At 38.5% G+C, this 19,443-nt stretch overlaps 1 protein-coding gene across 7 annotated transcripts in view; it reads right to left on the reverse strand.

Moving 5' to 3' along the window:
* CDK14 (cyclin dependent kinase 14) overlaps positions 1-19,443 on the reverse strand; it is a 716,891-nt gene that overhangs the window by 507,249 nt on the left and 190,199 nt on the right. The window lies entirely within an intron of this gene.

The raw sequence follows: 19,443 nt of genomic DNA on the forward strand, positions 1-19,443 counted from the left end.
TACTGAAGCTCACGAGCCACAACTAATGAAGCCTGTGCGCCTAGAACCCACTCCACAACGAGAAGCCACCGCAATGAGAAACCCGCACACTACAACGAAGAGTAACCCCAACTCGCCGCAACTACAGAAAGCCCATGTGCAGCAACGAAGATCCAACAGTCAAAAATAAATAAATAAATAAACTTATTTTTTTAAAAAAAAGTAAATCTTAAGAATTCTCATCACAAGGAAAAAAACTTTTTTCTATTTCTTTAATTCTGTATCTATGTGAGATGATGGACATTCACTAAACTTACTGTGATAATCATTTCATAATGTATGTAAGTCAAATCATTACGCTGTACACCTTAAACTTACGCTGTGCTATATCTCAATTATATCTCAATAAAACTGGAAGAGAAAAAAAAGACAGAAACTGCTCTGGGGACTGGTGTTTCTAGAGGTCTTTGTAAGAAGTAAATGATTAACAATTTGACAGGGCTTCCCTGGTGGCACAGTGGTTAGGAATCCGCCTGCTAATGCAGAGGACACAGCTTCGAGCCCTGGTCCCGGAAAATCCCACATGCCACGTAGCAACTAAGCCCGTGCGCCACAACGACAAAGCCTGCGCTCTAGAGCCCATGAGCCACAACTACTGAGCCTGCATGCCACAACTACTGAAGCCTGTGTGCCTAAAGCCCGTGCTCAGCAACAAGAGAAGCTAACACAGTGAGAAGCCCGTGCACCGCAACAAAGAGTAGCCCCCGCTCACCGCAACTAGAGAAAGCCTGTGTGCAGCAACAAAGGCCCAACGTGGCCAAAATAAATAAATAAAATAAATTTATTTAAAAAAACCAATTTGACAGAATACACATTTATTCAGTTTCGAATAACTTCCATTACAGGTTTTTAAAGAGACAATATATTACCTACCCTAATAAGTCATTAGTTTTATTATACAAAAAGAAGTACTTTGAGTAAATTATCAGAAAAATTTATCTAAAGTAACAAGCTTTAAAATGTTATGTCTAAATATGTAACTGAAATTATTTTGTTAATTCAAGTTGCTATCAGTTAATACATTTTAAGCTGATCACACAAAATATCTCTGAGCTACATTTAAGAACTGTTCCCAACTCTCCTTCAACTCTACATAATACAATTCCTTTGGAGATAATTTAGGTGGATAATTATTCTCTTGCTCTTTTTATTTCAAATAAAGAAACCTGTGAGCTCCTTCGTAAGCCACTGGTAAGGCTGTGTTTTGTATCCCCAGCACCTGGCACTTAATAGGTACTATCCAGTATATGTCTGATGAATGAATGAATGAATGAATGGATTGATGTACAATGAACCAATGATAATTTCTTCATTTATATAAAGATGCTCTTTATATAAATGCAATCCTCTGCTCTTGTGCAACCCTTCATCATTAAATCTCATATCTTTTAAAAGGGACAAAAGTAAATTTACACACTGTGGGCTCCTCAGAACATATCTGAATAACAAGGTATCCTCAAATGGAAGAGGTTAAAAAAACGACATTAAAAAGAGAAATTCATCCCACCCTTCAGTTCATTTCAGTAAACAATGCTGATATAAGATGAATATGCACGATCACCACTCTGAAGGCGTCCGTAGTCCAGGGCAGGAGACATAAACAAATAATAATACCGATACATGCATGTGGCCACTGTACCCTCAGTTCCTGCTACTCCTCCTCTCCCCTAAAGCTTTGGGTCAGGTTAATCCATTCGTGTAGCACAACTGGTGTGACTGTGAAGGGTCTTGGCAACCGACACCCTGCTTTCAGCCCAAGCATTGGCCAAAAATGCCAGGCAAACCACTTCCACTCTCTCCTGTCTGCTATCCTTCTACTCAGCCTTGTTGAACCCACCAAGAGCCTGTCCTCCAACACTGTGGCTTTGCTTGATATTCTGAACGTAAGTGGCTTCCCTTAAAGCCCCTGCGTTATTGGCTTCTAACAGCACTGTTCTCCAAAAAGGGCTGCAGTTTTCCTCCACTTCACTCTTATAATCAGCTAATAACAGAAGACCAGAAGCTTTGCTCCTAATCATTCAAACTAAACGAATGTTTACACTCATTGCTGATTCACAGCCTTTCTGGCCCAACTGTTGACTCCGCCAAAGAGGCGCCTCTGTGGTCCAGCTGCTTGCCAGCCACACAGCTGGCACCACTGGGCATCTTCCTAACCCATTCCCCTGACAGCCTAAAACAACAACACAGCCTGGAGTGGGGCACTAATGCATCAACCACAGAGACCTGACATTTCCAACACTCGCCCCCATCTCCCCTTTCCATAAACAAAGTAATAAACTCCTCCTATTCACATGAAGAAAGAACAGCTTCCAAGCCGTTCTTACCTTATGTATTCTTCCCCCATCACCTCGAAAATGCCAAGTGATGTGATGTTTTCCTCCTTAGTGAATACATGGAGGAGACCTCAGTAAAGTGACTACCAGGTTAGATTCTGGAACCAAAACCATGATTTTATAAACTTGCTCTATTTTCTTTACATAAGCAGATAACAAACAGCCAACAACACAATGAGACAGTGTGAAAATGACTACAGGACTTGAACAACATAATCTGTCTGGAAAAAAGTATAAAATTAGTCTAAAATTGACTGTTACAAGCATCTTGAGTTTCACAGTAAGTTTTATGGGAACCCATAAATTTAGAGGGAAATTGGCAGGTAGGTGAATGACAGGAAATTATATTTCAGGGATCATTATTTGCAATTCTGACTGTTTAAACAAGATTGCAAACCACAGAGTTCACCAGCTTAGAGCACAATACTCTCTTAGTGGGTATTCATAATGTCAAATAGATCCAGAAAGGTCTTTTCTTATTTGCTTCCAAAAGAAACAGTGATGTACCAAATGTAGAAGTACATCCTAAAATGTCTGCTAAAATTTCAAAATGGTCTATGTCAAAGTAAATAGAAAAGAAATTGTAAACCTGTACCTGTACACATCATTACATCTTTTCATTCTTCAGTTAGAAATTCTGAGCACATAAAAAACTTGATATATAACTGAATAAAAATTAGAAAGTATGGCAAGGCTAATTTCCTTGCTTTTATTTGTGGCCCTGCCCTTTCCTACCCAAAAAACCTTGAAGACATATCCAGGCCTGGTCCTGAGGTTGCAGGTGCTAACCATGACCACTGCCTCCCTCTACCCAGGCTCTTCTCCTTCCATGCTCCTTCAAAGACACCAGGGCCTTTGCACTAGCTGTTCCCTCTGCCAGCACCTTCCCCTGACATCCCTACCGCTCCTTCATGGCCTTCTGGCCATTTTTCCAAAGTCAGTATCTCAGGGACACCCTCCCTGACCACTCCATCAAAAAGGTAAGCACCCTCCCTAACCTCCTACCTCCCTTCCATGTTTTATTTTTTCTTCTCAGCAATTATTAATATCTAACATTCCACATAGATTATATATTTTGATTACTATGGCTCCTCCACTAAAATGTAAGCTCTATGAGGGCAGGGATTTGTGCCTGATTTGCTCACTATTCTATTTCCAATGCCTAATGAGTGACAGGCATATAGCAGGTGCTCAATAGATATTTCTTGAATAAATGAACGAGTCTGCATAAAGATTGTCCTTAGATTGGTGTACCAGTTTGCCTTCTAGACAAGCTGTAAAGTTTGCTAACTCCACTTCACAGGACCTTTGCCTAGCCAAAAGTTCTTGATAGCCTCACCACTCACTCCTTCCTCTTCCAGTTTTCTTCTTCTTTCATGCAGTCATTGTTTTAGGTCTTATTGAAAATGAACTTTCATTGTAAGCAACCTGAAATTGTTGGTGAAAGAAAGCGGGATATAAAGAAATCAATAAATAGAAGAAAGATCATGGTTGGCATGGAAGGTTTTCTCTCTCTCTGTGCCTTTTTGCAATTTTTGAATCATTTTATAAAAGCTCACCAAGAGGTGGCTGATACGTAACTGATGTAGAAAACAGCTGATTTGTATATATGCTTACACATATAGAAAAGAGAATAAATTGCGTTGGTGCATTGAATCAGTTCTATTTCTGAGTGTAATTCAAGAAGGTGCTGATTAAAAGTGAAGCGTAAAAGACCTTTAACAGAGTTACAGCTGGGATAGTTAGGGAGTTTGGCTGGTTATTTTATAGAGCACGTCCCTTCCTATCAACTTCATGATACCCCCCACATTGGCTAGTGTTACTTTGCTAGCAATAGCTAAATTTATATTTCAAGAAAAAAGCTCTAAATAGTCTAGATCAACATTCACTTGGCATGGTGGGGGGGGGCCTATATTCAGACCTTAAAAGCAAAGCATTCAAACAGATGAAAATAGTTAAAAGAAGTTTGAAAACAGAATGAATTAAGGCCAGCCTGGCCATACCAGATATCAGAATGTCTTATACGCCTACAATAAACAGCACAGTATTGGGACAAGAACATACAAGCAGATAAATTGAAAATAATATCTCAAGGGGGAAAAAAAACCCGGCTATATATGTAAGAGGTTAATATATGGAAAAAGAAGGTTGAATGGACAGGATTCCAAGCTTTCTGATCCTCAAAGCCATCCCCAACCCCAAACCATCTCAATATTAATAAGATCTACATTGTTGATAAGTCAGTATGGTTTCCCCACCACAGTCAAAAACACCACATAATGAGAATGAACTATACTCAATAAATGGGGCTCCCTAAAATTGACTATTGCCTGGGGGGTGGGGGGATGGGGGAGATGAACCTATTTAAATCTTCTACACCATATATCAAAATAAATCCCAGATGGACAGGGCTGGGCTCTACCTTCAGACTGGGGTGGCATGCCCCATCCCGATGGGGAAGGATTGGTAAGAGAAGAGAAATGTCTGGGTTGGTTGCACAGCCAGATTGGGAGTGCAGGGAGGGGTCTCGGCCTGCCACAGGAGGTCTGGAGCTGCCAGTGTGCAGGGTAGGAGTGGGAGGTGCTTCCTCAGTGGAGGCAAGCGTGTCACTGTGGTTTCTACCCACCATTTGTAAAACTGCTTAGACAAAATGTTTTGGAAAAAGATCCTTGCACAAACCATAATTATGCATTTTATGATATTTTCTTAGCCCTCTGAGAAGAGAACCATCCCTTAAACAGCTAAATCTAAGGGTTTAAACGTGTTTTACCTTCCCATTTCCAAGTATAAATATGGAAGTAAATTAAGCTGCTGAGGTTAGTCGTTTCTCTTCTCACCTTGAACATGCCTTCATCTGCAGAAATTCATCTTTCATATTCTTCTAGAGGAATTTGTGTTCCCACCTTTCCTAACTGATTGGTTTTCTCTAGCTATGACTAGGCTCTCTCTACACTGATATGATTTGTTCAGGCTGAAACTACTAATCCAAACTCTGACAATCCCACCAAGTGATCCCCAGCCACCTCCATTAGCCAGAGGTCTCCCTCGTGATCCTACCCTGGTGGACCCATCACCCATTAACACACGACTGTGATTCAAAGGCTGTATTTTTCTTCTTGCTACACAGATAACTATATTCTTAAAAATACTGTTCCATCTTTGGAAGCAGCCCTTTCATAAGACTCATTCAAAATTTCCTCACAATTTTATATCCCCCTTAATTACGAACAATCGGCCATCTCACTATGGAACTAGGGCCCAATACAGCCAACTTCGTTAAATGCCCAAATGTCAAAGAGTGTTTCCATAACTAAACATTTATCCCAATGCAGAGTGATTGAACATTCTATAAAGGCAATAAGTGGCATGTATTTGGAGTAACAAACAAGCTGTTAATTCAGTTTATTAGATTCTTGGTATCTACATAAAAATAAGTCTTAACTTTGATATAAAGTTAGTGGATGCCAGAATACTTAAAAATACATCAGTTACAGTATTCCATCATTTTACTGGTGCAATCAGTAGTAACCATGAAAGAAAAGTAAGGATGTGTTACATAACAAATAAGGCCTGATATTTATAGTTTTGTGATTTATAAAAGATGGATTTGTGGTTATTCACATACAAATTATTCTCAGTGCAATGATGCATGTTGGAATAATTATCATACTGAAGTCAGAAGACTTCTGGAGAAAATCTTGTTAATAAGCACCATCTACTGTGTCTCTGGGCAATGAATTAATCAATTTTAAGAGTTTCTTCCAAATTCCACAGCTTTTAATATAACGAAATAAGCAATTTTCATAGCATCTATAAATAAGACAATAATTAATTGTTCTTTAAAAACTAACCCAGACTTCAAAATACCATTTGTGTAGTAAAAATATACTGAGAAAACTTATGCAAAAATTTGTATTAATTATAACCCTAGAACTAACATTTTAAACTCTAGTAAAATATATGATTTCAACACTAAAAAGTCACCTTTCCACATAAAGCTCCACCTATTCTACTCCATTAATATCCAAGTTTTCTGTTCAATAGATGGATAAAAAAACAAAAAAGCTTATCAAAATATAAATATAAAATAGCTCAGAAGAAAGGAGCAATAACAGAAGTTCATAGAAAAAAAATTTTAATTCTGGGCACCTGACAAGGTTTGGTAGTTTATGTGAACATGATTTATTTTATTTTGTTTCCCTAATAAAAAGGGGAAGGGTGGTATTAGAAAAAAAAAAACACGTTGAGTGCTAAACAATAGTGATTATTGTGATGGTAACAAAAAAGTAGAGAGCAAAAATATAAACTGTTTTATATTGTGGCAAAAAACCCAACAACATATAAAAAAACAAAAACAGATTCTCATTCATTTTTGAAAAATTCAAATTTGAATGTGACCACATCTGTGAAGTGCAGTCTTCACTGATCCTTCCAGGATGAAGCCATCAACCCTCTTCTTTCTCCAATAATGGCTTCCCACGATGCTGTCTAACACACTGAAGTCTATCCATGTGTTCGCTTCCTCTACTTACTGCTCCTCCGTGCTCCTGGAGCATCACTAGCACAGAGCCAGCCCTAGTGTCTGACAGGAGAAGGTCCTATCCCTTAGGCAGAGTGATATGATAAGAGTGTGAGAACCACTGTCTTGAAAGTGATGTGTCTGAAGGAACAAATTTAATAATTCCTTAAAAGGGAACCAGTTGAAAAGTTCCAGCTCCATAACTTGAACTAAAACCAGACTTCTGAATTTTTTATAACTCCTTAGAAGTAAATACACAATTTTCGTGTTATAAAAGGTCAACCAGAATTTAAACCATGGTAAGCTAAAATGCTTCTGACATCTTTGTTACAATAATTTCCCACTGACCTGTGTACTACATCTGTGTAAAAATAAAATGTATAAATAAACGCTTAGAGCAACATTATTCCTAATAGCCAAAAGGTGAAAACAACACAAATGTGCATCAACTGATGAATGGACAAACAAAATATGATATATCTAAACAATGAAATATTATTCAGCCATAAAAAGGAATAAAATACTGATGCCTGCTTCAACATGGAAGAATCTTGTAAACGTTAAGAAGAAGAGGCCAGAAATATATAAATGTGTCCGGAATAGGGAAATGCATACACAAAGAAAGTATATTAGTGATTGCTTAGGGTTGCAGGGTACGGCAGGGAGAGCAATAGAGGGGTGATAGGTAAAGCATACAAGGCTTCTTTCTGAGGTGATGCAACATTCTAAAATTGACTAGGGAAGTGGTTGCACAACTCTGTGAATATACTAAAAACCACTGAACTGTACACTTTAAACGAGTGAATTGTATGGTATGTGAATTATATCTCAATAAAGCTATTACTTTAAAGGAAAGAATATAGGATTTTCTATATTCTTATACTCTATATTCTATATGCCTATATTCTTCTCCCCCAGCTTCACTCAGATTTCACCTCTCCCAGTCACCTTTCTATACTAGGCCCAAGTAATTCCAAAAGTTGTACTTTCCTCCTACTTCACTTATTCCCCAAAATAAACCACATTCGACGGTGAGTATAACTGACAGGCTATTCTATTTCCCAAGCTCTGGCAAATGGTTCCTGGACACCAAAGGGAACAGAATAATTTGCAGCTAGCTTAAACACAGTTGTCTTTCTGTGTCATCTTCAGTTTTAGACAGCAAACTTTTAGTGAATGTACGTCATGTTATTTCATTTTTCTTTTGACACACTACTAGTAAATGTGCCAAAGGAACTTCCTGTTTGTTAGGCTTAGAGCAAGTTTCATAACCACAATAGCGGCAAATTCACTAGAAACAATTCCATTGAGCAACAGGAAAGATATGAAAAAATAACCAGTGGTGTTAAATACCACAGTCTGCTGGAGGAGAGGGAAGGAAGAGCATTATCACCCTTCCTCCCAAGATTCCATCAGTTGCCCCCTATTCAGCCACCCCAAATAACATACAAAATAAGAAATTATGGGCTTGCTGTCCAAATGAAACTTCAAGACTTGTCATCTTGACGGCTACACAAACAGATTTCCCCTTCTTTTCTTTGTTTTTTTAACATCTTTATTGGAGTATAATTGCTTTACAATGGTGTGTTAGTTTCTGCTTTATAACAAAATGAATCAGCTATACATATACATATATCCCCATATCTCCTCCCTCTTGCACCTCCCTCCCTCCCACCCTCCCTATCCCACCCCTCTAGGTGGTCACAAAGCACCGAGCTGATCTCCCTGTGCTATACGGCTGCTTCCCACTAGCTATCTATTTTACATTTGCTAGTATATATAAGTCCATGCCACTCTCTCACAGATTTCCCCTTCTGAGCCTATTCTATGTAAAGATTTTGAGTGCCCACTAGAAAGGAGCAAATATTAGCATCAACTTTTCTTAAGAAAAAAAAAATTCTAACTTTATTTTGTCTGCTTACATCTTAATAGTTTCATACTTACCTCTGATAATCTTATTCGAAGCTACAGTGAGTCTGTACAACCTTCTTATTACAGAAGTTGCAGAGGGGAGGAGACAGTGGCTCAGTAAAGAAGATCAAAAAAATCATCTCCCGAGAGTTAGAGAAAAAGAATATGTAACTTCTAATAATTGCTTGATCTCAAATTCAGTATGCTGGAAATCCTGAATGCTGGAAATAGGTGTGCTGAGAATCTGCACAAGGACCACAGCTTCCCGCCTGAATTAACAGACACAGGGAGCACCATCTGGATGAAAGGTGGCAGCCATCCAGCCATTCCAGCGGAGTCTGGGTACCAAACTCAGAATGATGAAAACATCCAGCTGGCAATCTGCGAAACAAAAGGCTCATCCACATAAAAACCTCCCCTATTCTTTACTTTTTCCTCAAGAATTTTACTGCAAGCCCCACCAGCTTCTGTTCTTAAGGAAGTGATTCTTTCTTCAGAAGAAGCCTCCATAGGAGAAGGTATGAAATAGAAGAAAGACTGCACTAAGAATAAAGAAACCAAGATTACAGTTCCTTCCCTGTTGTGTGACTTTGGATACATTCTATAGTCTATATGGGCTATAATTTTTTTCTCTGTGAAATGAATGAGTTGGACTGAATGATCTTAAGTCTACAGAGTTAGAACAACATAAAGCACAATACTACACTGGGCCTTTATCTCAAAAATACACTAAATAAACATAATTAGGTTCTGAAAACCTTTAACGCCACTTCCCAAATTATGAATTTTCTAACTACCTGCTAGGTTAGTTCCCACCTTCTCTTCGTGGCTGTTAGAAAAGTGCCATGGTATGGCCCATCTGACGGTCAGTTCCATACCACTGATAGAGTGTAACAATGTGTCCTTCTTCGACAGCAAAATGGAAATGACTTCTTTAAGCCACAGTGGAAAAATCGGTTTTGTTATCTGTAGAAAGACTTAGTGAATGTCAATTCATTTTTCAACCCCAAGTCAGTAATTATTTTTTGAAGACTTTTTCCAGTTCCCTAACCCCTCCCTAATAGTTGTGCTGTTTGCCTATTTTATTCAGATGTCTAATCTTGCATTTGCCATATATTTATTTATTTGTCTCTCTGTTTCCCTTCTAGGTTGTCAAGTCCACGAAGGCACAAAGCATCTCATATATCTTGTGTCTTCAGCTTCTATCATTCTATCTGCGTCAGAACCACAACTCTTTCAGCTGCGAATCTAGAAAGGAATATACATGTATCTCATGTATTTGAAAGGTCCAGAAATAGTCTAAACTTCAGGCAAAGCTGGATTCTGCTGTTCAATGGATAGTTAAGATCCAATCTCTCAGCTCACCTTTCCTCATGTTGGTTTTATAAACAGACAGACACTGCTTTCTGGTGATAAGACATCAGAATGTCCAGGCTATACCAGTTAACTTTCCCACTAATTCCCCATATGTCTCTGACCCTTTTGGGGTCTGTATCCATCTCTGAACCAATCACGATGGCTCTAGAGATAAAATTCTCATTTGTCAAGTCAGTACAATTTGCCCACTCCTTGAGCAGGAGCATGTGTGGTAAGTTCAGCCTACAGACAGAGACTGTGGGAAGCGGACTCCACAAACCAAGTACCATTTCCAAAAAACCAGAAAGAGTAGGCAAGTAAGGCAAAAACACCAGATGTCTATTACAACTTGGTTGTTTGCTTAATTAAATGTCATCCCGTTTGTAATAAAGACTTTGTCCTCTCATATACTCTGATTATACTACTCCCTAGTAAACAAACAGATTCTAATAAATTATGTCATGATTAGCTAAGGATGGAGGAGCTGGAATGGGGGATGGGGTCCACAAGTACATGCAGGCAGAGGGAAAGCAACTGTCTTTCTAGGTCACCCTGAAAGTTGAAACTAAAATTTTACTTTTAAAAGTGTGACCCCTTCCTTACATCATAAGTGAGCTTGAAATGTATCGAAGGCCTAACTAAATAAGAGCTAAAACTATAAAACTCTCAGAGAAAAACAGGCATAAACTTATATGACCTTGAATTAGACAATGGTTTCTTAGGTATAACACCAAAACCACAAGCAACAAAAAAAACAGGTAAATTGGACTTGACCAAAATTTGAAATTTTTGCTATTCAAAGGACACCATCAAGAAAGTGAAAAGACAACTCGAAGAATGGGATTAAATACTTGCAACTAATATATCTGATAAGGGACTAGTATTTAGAATATATAAAGAACTCTTGCAATTCAATAATAAAAAGACAAACAACCCACTTAAAAGCTAGGGAAGGATTTGAATAGATATTTCTCCAAAGAAGAAATACAAATGGCCAATACCCAAATGAAAAGCTGCTTAATATTTGTCATTAGGGAAATATATAAAATCAAAATCACCATGAGATACCACTTTGCACCCACTAAGATGGCTAAAATCTAACAGACAGACAATAAATAACAGGTATTGGTGAGGATGTGGAGAAACTGGAACCCTCATAAGTTGCTGATGGAAACGTAAAATGTTGCCATCACTTTGAAAACAGTTTGGCAGCTCCTCAAAAAGTTATATATAGAGTTACCATATGACCCAGCAATTTCACCCTTAGGGATATACACAGAAGAAATGTAAACATATGTCAACACAAAAACTTGTACATGAATGTTCATAACGGCATGTCTCGTAATAACCAAAACATAGAAACATCCCAAGTGTCCACCAACTGGTGAATAGATAAACAAAATGTGACATATCCATACCATGGGACATTACTCAGCCATAGAAAAGAATAAAGTACCAATACATGCTACAGTGTGAAGGAACTTTGAAAACATTAAGCTAAATGAAAGAAGCCTGTCATAAAAGACTACATAATGACCAGAATAGGCAAAATCTAGAGACAGGAATTAGATTAGTGGGGGGAGGAGAAAATGGGGAGTGACTGCTAATGAGTATGGGTTTCTCTGGGGGGTGATAAAAAGGTGCTGGAATTAGGGGTGATGGTTGCATAGGTTTTTGAATATCCTACAAACCACTGAATTGGCCATTAAAAGACTGAATTTTATGTTATGTGCATTATATCTCAATATTTTTCAAAGTTTGAATATGGACTGGGTAATAGACATTACCAAGAAATTATTATAATTTTGATAAGTGCAACATTATTGCAGTAATGTAAGGCAATGCCCCCTTTTGTGAAGACGCACACTGAAACAGTGTAAGAGTGAAATGATATGATGTCTTAGATATGCTTTAGAACAGTTCAGCAAAAAAGGAGGGTAGACAATAAAGAAAAGAATGAAGCAAAATTTTAATAACTGTTGAATCTGGGTAATAAGTATATGAGAGTTTAACATACCCTCCTCTCTACTTTTGGGTGTGTGTGAAATTTTTCAAATAAAAAATTATTAGATGAGATTGTGATACAAATTTTCGTTTCTTGTGGTTGGACTATGTGACAATTAGGCAAGCCATGACTTTAAAGGACCTGCACTAATAATGGTGTAAATATTGAAATACTGAAAGCAAGTTGGGAAATCCATTCAGAGAAATGGACAATACTTCCATTACTTTGAAGACATTCTTTCCTAAGATATTTCCTCTTATTAAGTAAAACCATGTTGTAAGGCAAGATTTTCCCCAAACTACCTTCCCAAATCAGACTTTCCTCAAGACTTTAACAGATGTTCTCAAACAAAAGTGTTCCATTGTCAAATAAGTTTGAGATACAGTGAATCAAACAAAGCTAATGCATTTGCTACATTCCGAGTTGTTAATATGCTCACATGCACTGTGAGTCGTCCCAAAGGAGCTATAATATGCCTCATTTGGGAAACTCCTGTAAATCCATTTATTTATACAGCACATCTATTAAGCTTATGAAATACTTATGTTGCAACCCTGGCAGAGAGACAGAATCACTTCTAGTGCCTGATATAAATACAACTTTCTCTGTTTTTTTAAGATCCACTTGAACCAGAGTTTATGAAATGCTAGTTTAGAGATAAGAAAGTTTTGCTTAAGAAAAGGTATTTGAGCTGAGTCTGGAAATCAGAGAAGCTAATCAGGCAACATTATATTCAAGACAAAGGGAATAACAAGTATAGGGATGCAAAAGCAAGAAGCATTTGGGAACTGAGAGTAGCCCCCTGTTACTGGGAAACAGGAATATACGAGGGCAAGAGGGCTGGCAGAAGATGAGGTTGAAGAGGCAGGCAGGGGCCAGGCTGGGAGGGACTTTGCTAGGCTACTGAGTTTAATGTGTGAGCAGTGGAAAGCCACTGAATGACTAAACAGAGGAGTGATGTGGTAAAACATGCAATTCCTTTCAGTGTCCCCAAATGTAGATGCACCCACCCTGAAGCATGATGATTTGCTCTGGATAAGTCACGTATCTGTATTAAAACTGATATGCCAAATGAAGTAATTCCCCAGTCCACATTGCCAATTATTCCAACTTCAGCCTAGGCACGATTCACTTACGCAATACTACTACTGTTCCAACTCATCCTACTATTGGCTGCAAATGCAAAAATTTTTTAATGTGTGATTCTCCTGTATTGCACACATGGAAAATACGTCTCCAAAAATCTCTCTTTTTTTTCTCTGATGCTTGGATTTCTAGAAAAAAGAGAAAGCTTCAAGGATATGCTGCAACTTGAAAGAATTTCCCCTCATTACTTAAAAGCTACTCTGCAATCATTTCCCAAGTTGCACTTTCAATTATCGACCCAGACTGCAGCTGAGGTTAAAAACGGTCCCCTTACTGCGTGGCTGGGGAATTGTTTTTTAACTGGTTTGTTTGCCATCCTGTGTGCTCTTAAAAATAATCATCATCATCATCATCATCACCATCATCATCAAAGTATTTAAAGATCTAGTGATTTAACATAAAGTCTGGATTTCGAGAGTTCCCTGATATTTTTATAGACCTGACAACACTGAGCTTGGATTTGTGTAGGATACAATCAGCTAGAGATGAACATAACAGCACCCCCTTAGATGAGCCTTCCAAACACACCAAGCACCCACCCACCCTGCACTTGGCACATTCACATTCATGCAGTACGGATTGTGCTGCCTGGTTTCATTTTTATTACATAGGTTTATACTGACTTACATTACATGCAAAAAAAATTAAGCAGTTTATCAAATTAAATACATAACATAGGATCATTAACAATAAAAACAATACCCACCAATTAAATGGAACAAGCAAATAGATTTTCCAGGCATCGGGTGAATGTAATTAGGTAAAATGCAGTAAGTAATTACTGCAGTTGAATCCTGACTTTGCCTAAGTAAAATATTTTTTTAACATCTTTATTGGAGTATAATTGCTTTTCAATGCTGTGTTAGTTTCTCCTTTATAACAAAGTGAATCAGCTATACATATACATATATCCCCATATCTCCTCCCTCTTGCATCCCCCTCCCACCCTCCCTATCCCACCCTTCTATGTGGTCACAAAGCACCGAGCTGATCTCCCTGTGCTATGTGGCTGCTTCCCACTAGCTATCTATTTTACGTTTCGTAGTGTATTTATGTCCATGCCACTTTCCCCTTTTGTCCCAGCTTACTCTTCCCCCTCCCCATGCCCTCAAGTCCATTCTCTACATCTGCGTCTTTATTCCAGTCCTGTCCCTAGGTTCTGCAGAACCTTTTTTTTTTTTAGATTCCATATATATGTGTTACCATACAGTATTTGTTTTCCTCTTTCTGACCTCCTTCACTCTGTATGACAGTCTCTAGGTCCATCCACCTCACTACAAATAACTCGATTTCACTTCTTTTATGGCTGAGTAATATTCCATTGTATATATGTGCCACATCTTCTTTATCCATTCATCTGTCAATGGACACTTAGGTTGCTTCCGTGTCCTGGCTATTGTAAATAGAGCTGCAATGAACACTGTGGTACATGACTCTCTGAATTATGGTTTTCTCAGGGTATATGCCCAGTAATGGGATTGCTGGGTCACATGGTAGTTCTATTTTTAGTTTTGTAAGGAACCTCCATACTGTTCTCCATAGTGGCTGTAACAATTTACATTCCCACCAACAGTACAAGAGGGTTCTCTTTTCTCCACACCCTCTCTAGCATTTACTGTTTGTAGAAGTTTTGATGATGGCCATTCTGACTGGTGTGAGGTGATATCTCACTGTAGTTTTGATTTGCATTTCTCTAATGATTAGTGATGTCGAGCATCCTTTCATGTGTTTGTTGGCAATCTGTATATCTTCTTTGGAGAAATGTCTATTTAGCTCTTCTGCCCATTTTTGGATGGGGTTGTTTGTTGTTTTGATATTGAGCTGCATGAGCTGCTTATAAATTTTGGAGATTAATCCTTTGTCAGTTGCTTCATTTGCAAATATTTTCTCCCATTCTGAGGGTTGCCTTTTCGTCTTATGGTTTCCTTTGCTGTGCAAAAGCTTTTAAATTTCATATGGTTCCATTTGTTTATTTTTGTTTTTATTTCCATTTCTCTAGGAAGTGGGTCAAAAAGGATCTTGCTGTGATTGATGTCATAGAGTGTTCTTCCTATGTTTTCCTCTAAGAGTTTTAGAGTGTCTGGCCTTACATTTAGGTCTTTAATCCATTTTGAGTTTATTTTTGTGTATGGTGTTAGGGAGTGTTCTAATTTCATTCTTTTACATGTAGCTGTCCAGTTTTCCCAGCACCACTGATTGAAGAGGCTGTCTTTTCTCCACTGTATATTCTTGACTCCTTTATCAAAGATAAGGTGACCATATGTGAGTGGGTTTATCTCTGGGCTTTCTATCCTATTCCATTGATCTATATTTCTGTTTTTGTGCCAGTACCATACTGTCTTGATTACTGTAGCTTTGTAGTATAGTCTGAAGTCTGGGAGCCTGATTCCTCCAGCTCTATTTTTCTTTCTCAAGATTGCTTTGGCTATTCGAGGTCTTTTGTGTTTCCATACAAATTTTGAAATTTTTTGTTCTAGTTCTGTGAAAAATGCCATTGTTGGTTTGATAGGGATTGCATTGAATCTGTAGATTGCTTTGGGTAGTAGAGTCATTTTCACAATGTTGATCCTTCCAATCCAATAATACGGTATATCTCTCCAACTGTTTGTATCATCTTTCATTTGTTTCATCAGTGTCCTATTGTTTTCTGCATACAGGTCTTTTGTCTCCTTAGGTAGGTTTATTCCTAGGTATTTTATTCTTTTTGTCGCAATGATAAATGGGAGTGTTTCCTTAATTTCACTTTCAGATTTTTCATCATTAGTGTATAGGAATGCAAGAGATTTCTGTGCATTAATTTTGTATCCTGCTACTTTACCAAATTCATTGATTAGCTCTAGTAGTTTTCTGGTAGCATGTATAGGATTCTCTATGTATAGTATCATGTCATCTGCAAACAGTGACAGCTTTACTTCTTTGCTGATTTGGATTCCTTTTATTTCTTTTGCTTCTCTGATTGCTGTGGCTAAAACTTCCAAAACTGTGTTGAATAATTGTGGTGAGAGTGGACAACCTTGTCTTGTTCTTGATCTTAGTGCCTAAGTAAAATATGATTTCAGATTCTTTTTCCTCAAGTAAAAGAATTTAGGATTCCAAGATAGAGCTGAGCTGATCATCAACTGAGATTTACCAGAATTTTCCCCCAAGACTAGAGTTCCTTCAACTAGCTTTACTCTTCAGATCTTTACAATTTCTCTCAAGCACAGAGCAGACTCCATATTTCTTTGATCTTGCCATGGGTTACCAATCTGAACCATGTAGGTAATGTCTAATAAAAGATAAAGGCCATAAATCATTTATGATTGGTAAACTTTATCAAACGTGTTAAGTTCTGTTGGCTCTTCCTTTAGCTAACTCAGTCTTAATAGTCAATCCTCCTAACTGCTTTCAAAAAAGTGAAAGAAAACATTTTACACTGGATGTGTATATAGCTTTCATAATATCATCAGGCTGTGAAGAAACAGGGGAACTTGGAGAAATTATTTGCTCATGCTTTTTTGCCTTCAGGAGGGTAACTGTCTGTGATAATTCAGCATTATAATTATCAGATAAATCTAGCACAGAGTAAAGGCATCCAAAATTTCATCTAAATGTGGAGTTGGGGACTTCCCTGGTGGTGCAGTGGTTGAGAATCTGCCTGCCAATGCAGGGGACATGGGTTTGAGCCCTGGTGTGGGAAGATCCCATATGCCATGGAGCAACTAAGCCCGTGCGCCACAACTATTGAGCCTGCGCTCTAGAGCCCACAAGCCACAACTACTGCAGCACGCATACCTACAGCCCAAGCTCTGCAACAGGAGAAGCCACTGCAATGAGAAGCCTGCACACCATAATGAAGAGTAACCCCCATTCACCGCAACTAGAGAAAGCCCATACGCAGCAACGAAGACCCAACAATGAAGACCCAATGAAGCCATAAATAAATAAATAAATAAATTTATTAAATGTGGGGTTGTCCATTTTCTGATGGAAACAGAAGAGTCACCTGGTCTCTCCCTGTGGTCTTGTGTTTTATAGAAAGATGCTTTTTCCTTTCCCTTGATTTGCTTCACAGTGAAGCTCAAACACTCTGCTTCAAGGGGTTAAATTTGTTGTAGATGTCAGATGGCCACACGATAATGTCTAAAACCCTTCGGGTTCTGTGCCACATAAAGTTTACAGATAATTTATTACAGTCCTTGCAAAAGTAAACAATCACGGAGGGGAAATGTATTCGTCTTGACCTATTTTCACAGTCCATCACATCTTGAACGCTTTTTAAAAGTATTCATTAGTTTCAGTAGTAGTATAATTTAGCAACTTCTGCTGACTTTAACCCTTCCTTACCCATTACTTCATTTGAAAGCTACTTTTTTTCCTACTTTCCGCTAGATTGTAAACTCCTCAAGGGCTAAAACCAAGTTTGTGTCATTCGCTATTATATTCCCAGAATCCAGCATAGCACCTGGCATAGAATGCATAATAAATACTGAAGGAATGAATGTTCCTTAAATACTATTAACAATATAATTTTAAGCAACATTCAGAGAAAAAGATGCATTTAGAAAGTTTTTAAGCAAAATATGAGAAATAAAATGTAAAAATTTATTACAAAAAATATTTAGAAAATACTATATTTAAAAGCACTCCAGATTGAGAATGTACATACTTTCTCCACCGGCTTCAGACTCTGCAACTGTAAAAACCCAATAGTTTTTAGAAAGCAATTTCTATTCTGCAGAGAAAAGGTTCTATAAAGTGCAAGCATTACCAAGGAGCTCCTGAACCATGAAAATGACGGAAATTTGGTTTTGTTTTATTAAAGGTGACTAAAGGTTGCAATGAATTTTTAGAGAGACTTTCTGAATAGAAGACTATGGCCAAAAATCTTACACAGAAATTTTTCTATTAACAAGTCAGTGACTGAGAACATCTCTAGTTTCTTACACTAGAAAAACAGAGACAAAGAAACAATGTCTTCTCAGAGATCAGAAGCAGAAAGCACTAACATAGAGGTACTAAGATTAAAAATAGTGACTGAGAAAAAGAAAGCTGAAGAGGGCAGGTTCTCAATATGCTGGCAGAAGAAGAGCCACTCCCTGCTTACTTCGATGAACTTTTCCATCAACATCAACAGTTCCTTCCTGAGCAACTATTACACACTCAGTACTGAGGTGAGTGTGATGCAAAATAAGCACAGATCTTTTTTTTTGGCTGTGTTGGGTCTTCATTGCAGTGAGCGGGCTTCTCATTATGGTGGCTTCTCTTGTTGCTGAGCTCAGGCTCTAGGCTTGCAGGCTTCAGTAGTTGTGGCATGCAGGCTCAGTAGTTGTGGCACACGGGCTTAGTTGCTCTGCAGCATGTGGGATCTTCCCGGACCAAGGATCGAACCCATGTCCCCTGCACTGGAAAACAGATTCTTAACCACTGCGCCACCAGGGAAGTCACCAAAATAAGAACAAATCTTAATGCTCTTTCTCAGAGAGAGAAAGTGGATACACGGCAAACTTTTTAAATAATTCAAGACAATATACATGAAGTGAAAGAAAGCGAGGCAGGTGTGTTATAGTTTATATGAAGAGAGATTTATGAAAGTTGGAGAGTAATGGGGAAAGGGGGACATCATAGAAGAAACAGAACTCCACCTGAGTGTATGTGTGTGTGTGTGTGTAGACATTCCACTCAATGCAAAGGGAACAAAAAGCACCTGCCACCTGTGTGCTAAGGCTGGTTTCACATCCACTTCCTCTAACCTTCACAACCTCATGAGCATATATCCCCTTAGCAGATGAACAAACTGAACAGGTGGCATGAGATGAATCAGTTTGCATGGCTAGAAAGTCAAGGAGCTCCGACTGAAATCTACAGTTATCTGGTGCCAAGGTCTCTCCCCTCCTCAACCTCCTAATACAAACAAAGTCTCAAGATGACTGTTTAAGCTTCTCTACAGATACTTCCTCTCTTACACATGGGTTTTAAAAAATTAAAAAGGGGGCTTCCCTGGTGGCACAGTGGTTGAGAGTCCGCCTGCTGATGCAGGGGACACGGGTTCGTGCCCCGGTCAGGGAAGATCCCACATGCCGCCGAGCGGCTGGGCCCGTGAGCCATGGCCGCTGAGCCTGCGCGTCTGGAGCCTGTGCTCCGCAACGGGAGAG

Source organism: Pseudorca crassidens, chromosome 8, assembly GCF_039906515.1.
Source record: "Pseudorca crassidens isolate mPseCra1 chromosome 8, mPseCra1.hap1, whole genome shotgun sequence".
In the NCBI taxonomy this organism is placed as follows: Eukaryota; Metazoa; Chordata; class Mammalia; order Artiodactyla; family Delphinidae; genus Pseudorca; species Pseudorca crassidens.